The sequence below is a fragment of the Myotis davidii genome, unplaced genomic scaffold (assembly GCF_000327345.1).
Source record: "Myotis davidii unplaced genomic scaffold, ASM32734v1 scaffold339, whole genome shotgun sequence".
Classification (NCBI taxonomy): Eukaryota; Metazoa; Chordata; class Mammalia; order Chiroptera; family Vespertilionidae; genus Myotis; species Myotis davidii.
In genome coordinates, this window is record NW_006290778.1 from 2,428,727 (window position 1) to 2,437,438 (window position 8,712).

Genomic DNA, 8,712 nt, shown 5'->3' on the forward strand with positions numbered 1-8,712 from the left:
CTTGAGCATGTTTTCATATGTCTCTTGGCCTTCTGTATGTCCTCTTTCAAAAAGTGTCTATTTAGGTCCTTTGCCCATTTATTGATTGGATAGTTTATCTTCCTTTTGTTAAGTTGTATGAGTTCCCTGTAAATTTTGGAGATTAAACCCTTGTCAGATATAACATGAAGTAAATGAAAACCTTTATCAACATAAAAGCAACTTCTTTATCCCTTATAAGGTATTTTAAATTTAAAACTTATTCTGTTCTAATATGAATGTGGCTACACTGTTTATTTTCTTTAGAATTTTGCTGCTATCTCTTTGCACCCTTTTCATTCCAACCTCCTTCTATCAGAGCTTTTGTGTAGCTGCACTGAGTTCTAAGAAGGGAGCGCCCATGATCTCAAGGGAACTGCTGGGCTCAAAGGGCTTTTCCTAACTTGTCCATCCTCAGCCCACTGGCTGGACCCTGCCTTGGGGCGGAGGCCTCACTTCCTACCTACACAATATTTCAAACAACTCTGCCTCTCTCAAAGCCTTTCCCACAGCTTCTCTGGTATTTCTTAGGCTTCCAGAACTTTCAGTAGTTCCCCCACCTGCCCCTCATCTTCGGAGAAGGAGCCAGCACCTGTGCTAGTTCTGCCTCCCAGTGGGAAACAGAATCAAATGATCGTTTTTGATTCACATCACAAAGATGAGGCACCATAGGCTAAGTTAAATGAGGTGTTCACGAATCCATCACTAACAAGGGGTTAAACCAGATTTCAAACCCTGCCTGACTGAATCCAGTCTATGTTCTTTCTCCTCTGTTTCTGTTTGTCTCTGGGAGGGTTAGACTAGCCTGAATTTACCCTTCTGTAGCTTCATAGCAATAATGACTTTCCTATATCTACTTTCATCGCCACCTGAGGAAAAAGCAGTTGCTGTGGGTTACGGAATGTCTGCTGAGTGGCAAGCTCTCTGAAACTCTGCAAATGAGAAATCACAATCATAAGCAGCAAGTTCATTGCTGCTTTGTCTGACCTTGAAACCTTGTGCCTCTGTTTGGCGCAATTAGTGACTCTAAATGTGTATTCAGGTCACATCTGTGCTGAATTGTTTTATTTATGTTGATTGATTGTGGGTTAGGACACAGCATTTCCTACTTATTCAGGGTAAGTGGAGTGAGGAGCTTTAAGGACAAACAGTGAGCCAGCTGCAGAAAGGTCGAGTGTAGTATTGCAACTTGATAATGTAAACTCCAAGAAGGTATTTTTATTAAACCATAAAAACAGCTGTGCCATCTTAAGGCAGAAAGTTCAGGCTTATTAGGCACTGGCTGTGGCATGAATTTTGCGTGCAGTCATCAGAAAACTCTTCCCCACCTGCCATGGCTCCTGAGGGCATGCATTAGCCCTGGGAAGGATTGAAAACTTTTTCCTAAATATCCTCTAATGGCCAACAGGAGTTAGTGAATATCTCTGGGGTGATAGTCAGAAATAGCGATAGAAAATTCACACAGAAAATTTGAATAACACTTTTTGAATGTTTATAGTTTTACTTTGAAGACGTATGCAATGTTGCACTCTACTTCACAATATAGCCATGTTTGCTTTCATAAATAGAAACGTCACCCCTTGCCTAAATTTTGTGTTTTGGGGCCTACTTTAGTTCTACTGAATTAGAATCTCAGAGATATAGATTCTGTATGTTTTTTCAGAGTCCTGCAGGTGTGTCTGATGTGTATGTAGTCAAGTTGAAAGTCACTGCTGTAGGGGGACGTGCCTCAGTTTCCATGCGGCTTTGTGCTCTCTGGCATAGGAGTGAGAAGTTCTGCTTGAGAGGGGAGACCTTAACTCTGAGGAGTGGATTCTGTCCTCTAATTCTAGGGAGTCATTAAAGTTGTGAGGCTACGGAGCAAAAGAGGCAAGTATGGTGAAGATTTCTGATAAGATTCTCAGATGAAGAGTGTTGGCTATGACATTGCTGTAAGGAGACAGCCAGACCCTGGCTAAGTCATGGACAATGCAGGCTGTAGCTTTGTCTAGCATAGGCCACTAGATTGTAAAGAAATGGATTACTTTTCAAAATCGCCTTCCTCAAAAGGTTTGTGATAGTAGCTTGGTCTGTTGCTGATTCAGTCGTATAAACAATAACAAAATCGTCCTCTTTGGCTCCCATTGAGGTCCTCTGCAGTTTTGGAATAGTTCACCGCCTCAGTCAACTGTGGGGTTCACTTCATGTCCACTCTTGCCTGTGGCCTCCAGAAGAAAGGGAAAGGGCAGAGGAGAAACGCCTACTAAAAAGTAACATTTTTTTCTAGTAGCATTCTCTGCAGCAGAAAATGATCAATAGTCACTCACCAATTCCTCCTCCCTACACCCGCTCCTAAACAGAACCATGACTTAAGTTCAGGTAGCCACCTTTCCTCACACGACTCAGGGTAAATGCTGATTAAAATTGGTGGTTTCAGACTTTGATCAGGTAATTTGTGTAGAATGGGCTTGTGACCCATGGCTGGCCAGAAGGCAAAAGGATGCATTTCCTTAAGGGCTTCTTCTAAGGAGGAGATTCCAGGGAAGGCTGTACCTATTCTATCACAGGCTCTCCTCTTGTGTGGGTGTCAGGTTTTGAATTCCAACAGCCATCTTGCTCTGTGAGAGGAGTCAGCCTACAGGCAAAGCTAGAGAGAAAAATGGAAAGAAGCTGGGTTGTCGATGATGCCCCGGAGTCACTAAATCAATAAAGCCTAGAGCCCTTCCTTGACATTCTTTCTTCTTTGTTATAAGTAAACTTAATTTTTAGAGACTTTTAGGTTCACAGAAAAATTGAGCAGACAGTATAGAGATTTTCCACATAGTCCTTCTCCCTCTCCCACCTGCCTGCCTGACCATCAACATTTCACACTAGAGTGTTACATTTGTTACAACTGACACACCACTATCTCCCAAAGTTTATACTAGGGTTTCCTTTTTTTAAAAAAAAAATATATATTTATTGATTTCAGAGATTCCAAAGTCCAAAGGTTATATTAGGGCTTTCCTTTTTTTTTTTTAAAGATATTTATTGATTTCAGAGAGGAAGGGAGGATAGAAACATCAACCAGAGAGAATCATTGATCAGCATGCCCAAAAACTGAGGAACGAGCCCGCAACCTGGGCATGTGCCCTGACTGGGAATTGAATTGTGACCTTTTGGTTCATAGGTTGACATCAACCACTGAGCCATGTCAGCCAGGCCATTAGGGTTAATTTTGGTGTTGTACATTCTATGGGTTTAGACAATATATAATAACTGGAGGCACGATGCACAAACTTCGTGCAAGAATAGACCTTCCTTCCCCTGACTGCTGTCACTGGCTTTCCTCTAGCACCCGGGACCTGGGCTTCCCTTCCTCCGGAAGGTTGTCTGGTCTAATTAGCATATTACTCTTTCATTATTGTAGATACTAGAGGCCCTGTGCATGAATTCGTGCATGGACTGGGGAAGGGGACATGGGAGGTTGGTGGGCTGGCCCTGCCCCCATACAGCAGAGGCATCAGGGATGAGGCCAAACAGGGGGAGAGGCCCCAGGTGGTTGGCGGGCCGGCCCCAACCCCTGGTCAAATTCTGGCTGAACCCTTGGTGAATTCGTGCATAGCCTGGGGAGGGGGACGTGGGAGGTTGGTGGGCTGGCCCTGCTCCTATACAGGGGGGCATCAGGGATGGGGCCAAACTGGGGGAAAGGCCCCAGGTGGTTGGCGGGCCGGCTCCAACCCCTGGTCAAATTCTGGCTGAACCCTTGATTGAGGGCACAATTTTCATATTACCCTTTTATTATATAGGATATACCCACCATTAAAGTGTCATACAGAGTATATTCACTGCCCCTAAAATCCATCCCCCATCCCCCACCTATACACACCTAATCATCCCTTTCTCTTTCTTAAACCCTGGCATCCACTGGCCTTTTTAGTCTCTTCATAATTTAGCTTTTTCCAGAATGTCATATAGTTTGAATCATATAATATGTAGCCCTTTCAGATGGGTTTCTTTCATTTAATAATATGCATTTTAGGTTCTTCCATTTCTTTTCATGGCTCAATAGCTTATCTCTCTCTGTATTCCTTTGTATGTGAGATAATGAGCAACTCAACTTTGAGTTGAGGCTTTTTGTAACTTGGAAGCCTAAAACAAAATAACCAATATGGTCTCTAATCATCTATGTAATGAGAATAGGAGCCAGGGGATCTGAGCTTTAATCCTCGATTGAGCATTACTTATCTCTGTGATTTAGGGCAAAGCATTTCCTTTCTGGAATAGAAACTGCATACTTTGCATGGTGGGCACTAAGACTAGCTCCCCCAAGTCAATTTTGCTTCAGGTGATTGGTGTAACCAGTCAGTGCCTGGCATCCCTCTGCTGGTGTAGTTGCTCTCACGGGAACAAATCTTAATTTGATCCAGTCAGATGGAAGAGAGGGATTGTGATGTTTAGTAAAGAAAATCTTTTCAGCTAGATATGGGTAAAGCAGCGCATGTTCCCTTTTGCACTGGCGGCCTCCTTGAGAAGCGTCAGCCACAGGATAAAGCCAAGGATAGAAGGTGAGAGTTACCAGGAGATCCCAGGTTATTGGGTCACTGATCAGGTCATGTGACTGATTACTTCCACGGTTCTCAACCTGTGGGTCATGACCCCTTTGGAGGGTTGAACTATCCTTTCACAGGGGTCACCTAAGACCATCGGAAAACACGTATCTAACTACATATTGTTTTTGTGATTAATCACTGTGCTTTAATTATGTTCAATTTGTAACAATGAAATTGGGGGTCACCACATGTGGAACTGTATTAAAGGGTCGCGGCATTAGGAAGGTTGAGGACCACTGGATTACTCCATCTCTGGGACTTCAGTAAAGAAATATAATAAATTAATTTATTGTTAACGTCAACTTGAAGTCTAAAGTTTGTCCTTCTCAGCTCATATTATCCTAATGGATACCATCAATTTTACAGATCAAATGAGAGACTATAAGTAACATGCTTTGAAATATTAAGACACCATACACATTCAAGGGATGTTATCTGCCCATTCTAATAAGTATGCCCTTCTCATGGACCACTGGGAAGGTGGATACACAATTACTGAATATTTACCAGATGATGGGACTTCTGCATAGATTTTAAATTTATTCTCAAAAACTCCAATGAGACATTATTAATCCCATTTAATAGATGCGGAACCTGAGTGTTACGGATTGAATGTTTAGGCCTCCTCAAAAACTCATGTGTTGAAATCCTAACCCCTAAAGTAATATTTGGAGCTAGGGCATTTGAGTTGTGGTTAGGTCATGAGGGCGAGGCCCACATAAATGGGATTAGTGACTTCATAAAAGAGATCTTAGAGAACTCTCACTACTTTCCCACTACTTTCTAAACCAGGTAGTAGGCTACCTGACACTGAATTTGCCGGCACCTTGATTTTTAACTTCCAAGATTTCAGAACTGTGAAAAATAAATGTTTTTTTTATTAGACCTTGAGTCTATGGTAGTTTTATTATAGTGGCCGGGATAGACTAAGAAACTGAGGCCAAGAAGGACCCGAAGAACATGACTGAGACATATCAGATTTTGCTAGCCGGGATTTCTCTATGTTCAAAGTCAGTGTTCTTTCCACTCCCACAAGCTGCTTTCAGCTTAATTGTTCTGGGAACTATGTCATAAAATAACGGCATTTGAATGCAGTCCCTGGCAGAGGTGAGACTCATCCCAAAGGGTTAGTAGCATGAGAAATGGCACAGAGAGGAGGGGAATCTTGTGGTGTCCAGGCATAGAAAAGGATGTCAGAGCACGTGGTGCCGGGGGAGTTAGCTGGGGAAGGCAGGCTTAGGAGTCAGAGAGGATTGTTCATTTTACCTGAAATGTGTCTGCTGCTTTTCTGCCCTGAGTGAGTTCTAAATTAGGTAAAAAATTAAAATGAAATAAAATAAAATAAAATAAAATAAAACAAAAGACAAGCCCCCTGCATCAGGCCTTCATTTGCTCCCAAACAGGTTAGAGGAAACAAACATAATTCTATGTAAATAAATCCTATGTAAATAAATTCTATGTAAATAAACTTTGCTCCCTCTGGACCCAGAGCCCAGGGTCTCACACTGAGCATGTCTGCAGACCACTTCTGAGCCGAACAAGGAAAATAAAAGCCCCATAACGTTTTCCTATCATTTTAAAGTTGCCCTCCTTCTGATACGGCATTCACTTAGTTGCTATAAACCTTTGAACGTTTTCCAGAGTTGTGACATATTTGATTTTGACAGTTTGTGCTCCATTTTTAAATGTTTCTGTAGAGAGGTGTGTCCTTGGAGCCGACACCACCAATTTCAATGGCTTCACTCTGTCCTCCATTTATTTTTATGATCTCTCTTCAATCATGGCTTCCACTTTTCCTTCTATCCCAGCCTCCAAAAGTTATTTGACACAACCAAAAGCTATTGTTTTATTTCTATTGAATCTATTGGGGTGACATTGGTTAATAAAATTATATAAGTTTTGAAAGGGCGAGGGCTATGCCCTCCATCTTTCCCCAGGGCGAGGGCTACACCCTCCATCTTACCCCAGATCCTCCATTTTGGGGCAGCAGCCTTAGCCATGTGCTCGGCAAGGAGCTTCTTGCCGGAAGCCCAAGCCTCTGCTAGCCACACCCAGGATTTCTTTAAACTAACCAATGACAATCAAGGGAAGTGCGCACCATAGATCTTCTCTGCTCCCCTTACTCCAGCCCCCCTATAAAACCCCTCTCCACACAGAGTTCTCGCTCTCTTGGCCACTTGCTGCTGCGTCGGTGAGTGTGGCTGACGGGGAGCCCAAGCTAGCTGCTCTTGCATCGGACTCGGCTGGCTCCCTGATGGTCTATTGGGGATCCTGAAATCTGGGCATAAAAAGTTTTAGGTATACAATTCTACATTATTTGCATAATGTATTGTGTGATTACCACCCCAAGTCAAGTCTTTTCCCATCACTGTTTATTCCCCCTTTACCCTCTTCTTCCTACCCCCATCCCCATTGCCTCTGCCAGTCACCATACTGTTAACTGTCTCCATGAAAAATATGTTTTCATTGGTTTTTTAAAGAGAGAGGAAGGGAGAGGGAGAGATGTAGAAACATCGATGATAGAGAAACATCTCTCATGCCCCCTGCTGGGGATCCAGTCTGCCACCTGAGCATGTGCCCTGACTGGGAATTGAACCAGTGACCTCTTGGTGCTTGGGAAAATGCTCCATCTACTGAGCCACACATGCCCGACTATTTAAATGTTTTGCTTTATGTAATGGTTGTGTGTGTATGTATGTGAATATTGAGGGAAGTTGGGTGATAGAGAATTAGAAGGTCCAGTTGGCAGAAAAGAAATGATAAATTAGCCATAACTAGGTGTCTCTAAATATGCACTTCTTTTTACATTGAATGCCATTTGATGGAAGAGACAAAGTTCTCTTCTGGTGAAAAATTTTAAAATGGGATTTTGAAAACGTTAATAATCAGGCATGATCTATTTAGTAAAAGGGACAACCAAATGTTTATTGAAGCTTATCACTGTCAAGCTCGCTGTGTTCTGGTTTAAAGGGAATAAGAAATCACCATTATGTGGGAATTAACACTGCAAAATATAAATCTTGCAAGTAATTAGGCAGCTGCATATTTATCAGTAGAGAATGTATTTTAATTTTTAATCAGAGCTTTTGTTCTAACTGACAAAATAATGGCTTGTTTGCAACCTTCCCCTGGAACAGACTTCCCAAAATGGGATTTGGTGCATCTGTGGGTCCCTCTGTGTTTCATTTGCTCTCAAGTCTGATGCACCATGTAATCCCCTCAATGAAGGGCCCCAAGGAAATACTGAGCTGCTTTGAGCTGGGCCATGTTTTTCCCGTATATGATTCACAAGGTAAGTAAAAATGGCCTTTTTGAGCAATGCATTCCCATTTTCAGGGAAATGAAAAAGAAACATTATTACAAAGGTATTGGAATTACTACATGAGCAGCCAGAATGGTTTTTTATGGGCTTAGAATGCAGATTATGTCTCCAGAGAAACCTCAGAATTGCAGAACTCCTATTGGGAGAGTTGTTATATTGCCTATGACAAAAATCTTCCCATTTATCTCTGCCCCAATCATAAATGACATATGCATAATTTAGATGGGAAGGGTAATGAAATCTCAGAAACATACCTCTGTTATCCCTAGCTCTCATTTCCTAAGGAAATATTATTTGCTATAATGTGAAAATGTCTGTGGAGGGATTTGTTAAAACACCAGAAAGAGTTCCAGAATTTAATCAGAAAACCCAAGTCTGAATCCCAACTCTCCAGTTTACTAACTATGTGGTTTGAGCAAGTGCTTCTGTTTCTCTGTATTTTAGTTTTCTCATTGGTCAAATGGGAATCATTCTACTTGACCAATAATTTTGCTGCATTGTCATAATGATTTGATGAAACATCCTAAGAGGAAGGAGCAGCACAACCATTTGAGTTCTGACTTTGCCAAGTACTGTGACATTCGATTAGTTACTTAGCCATTGAAGAGCCTCCGTTTACTTAAGTGCAACATGGAGATAATGATGCTCATGTCAGAGGGTTCTTGCAAGGATTTATGAAAATCAGGTAAAACTTCTCAAACATTTTAGGAGTGCACTCATGTTTGTTGAATGATTAAATACAGTATGAAGTTTTTGTTCTTAATAACTCACTTAAACTTTTCTAATGAAAGTACAACAGAA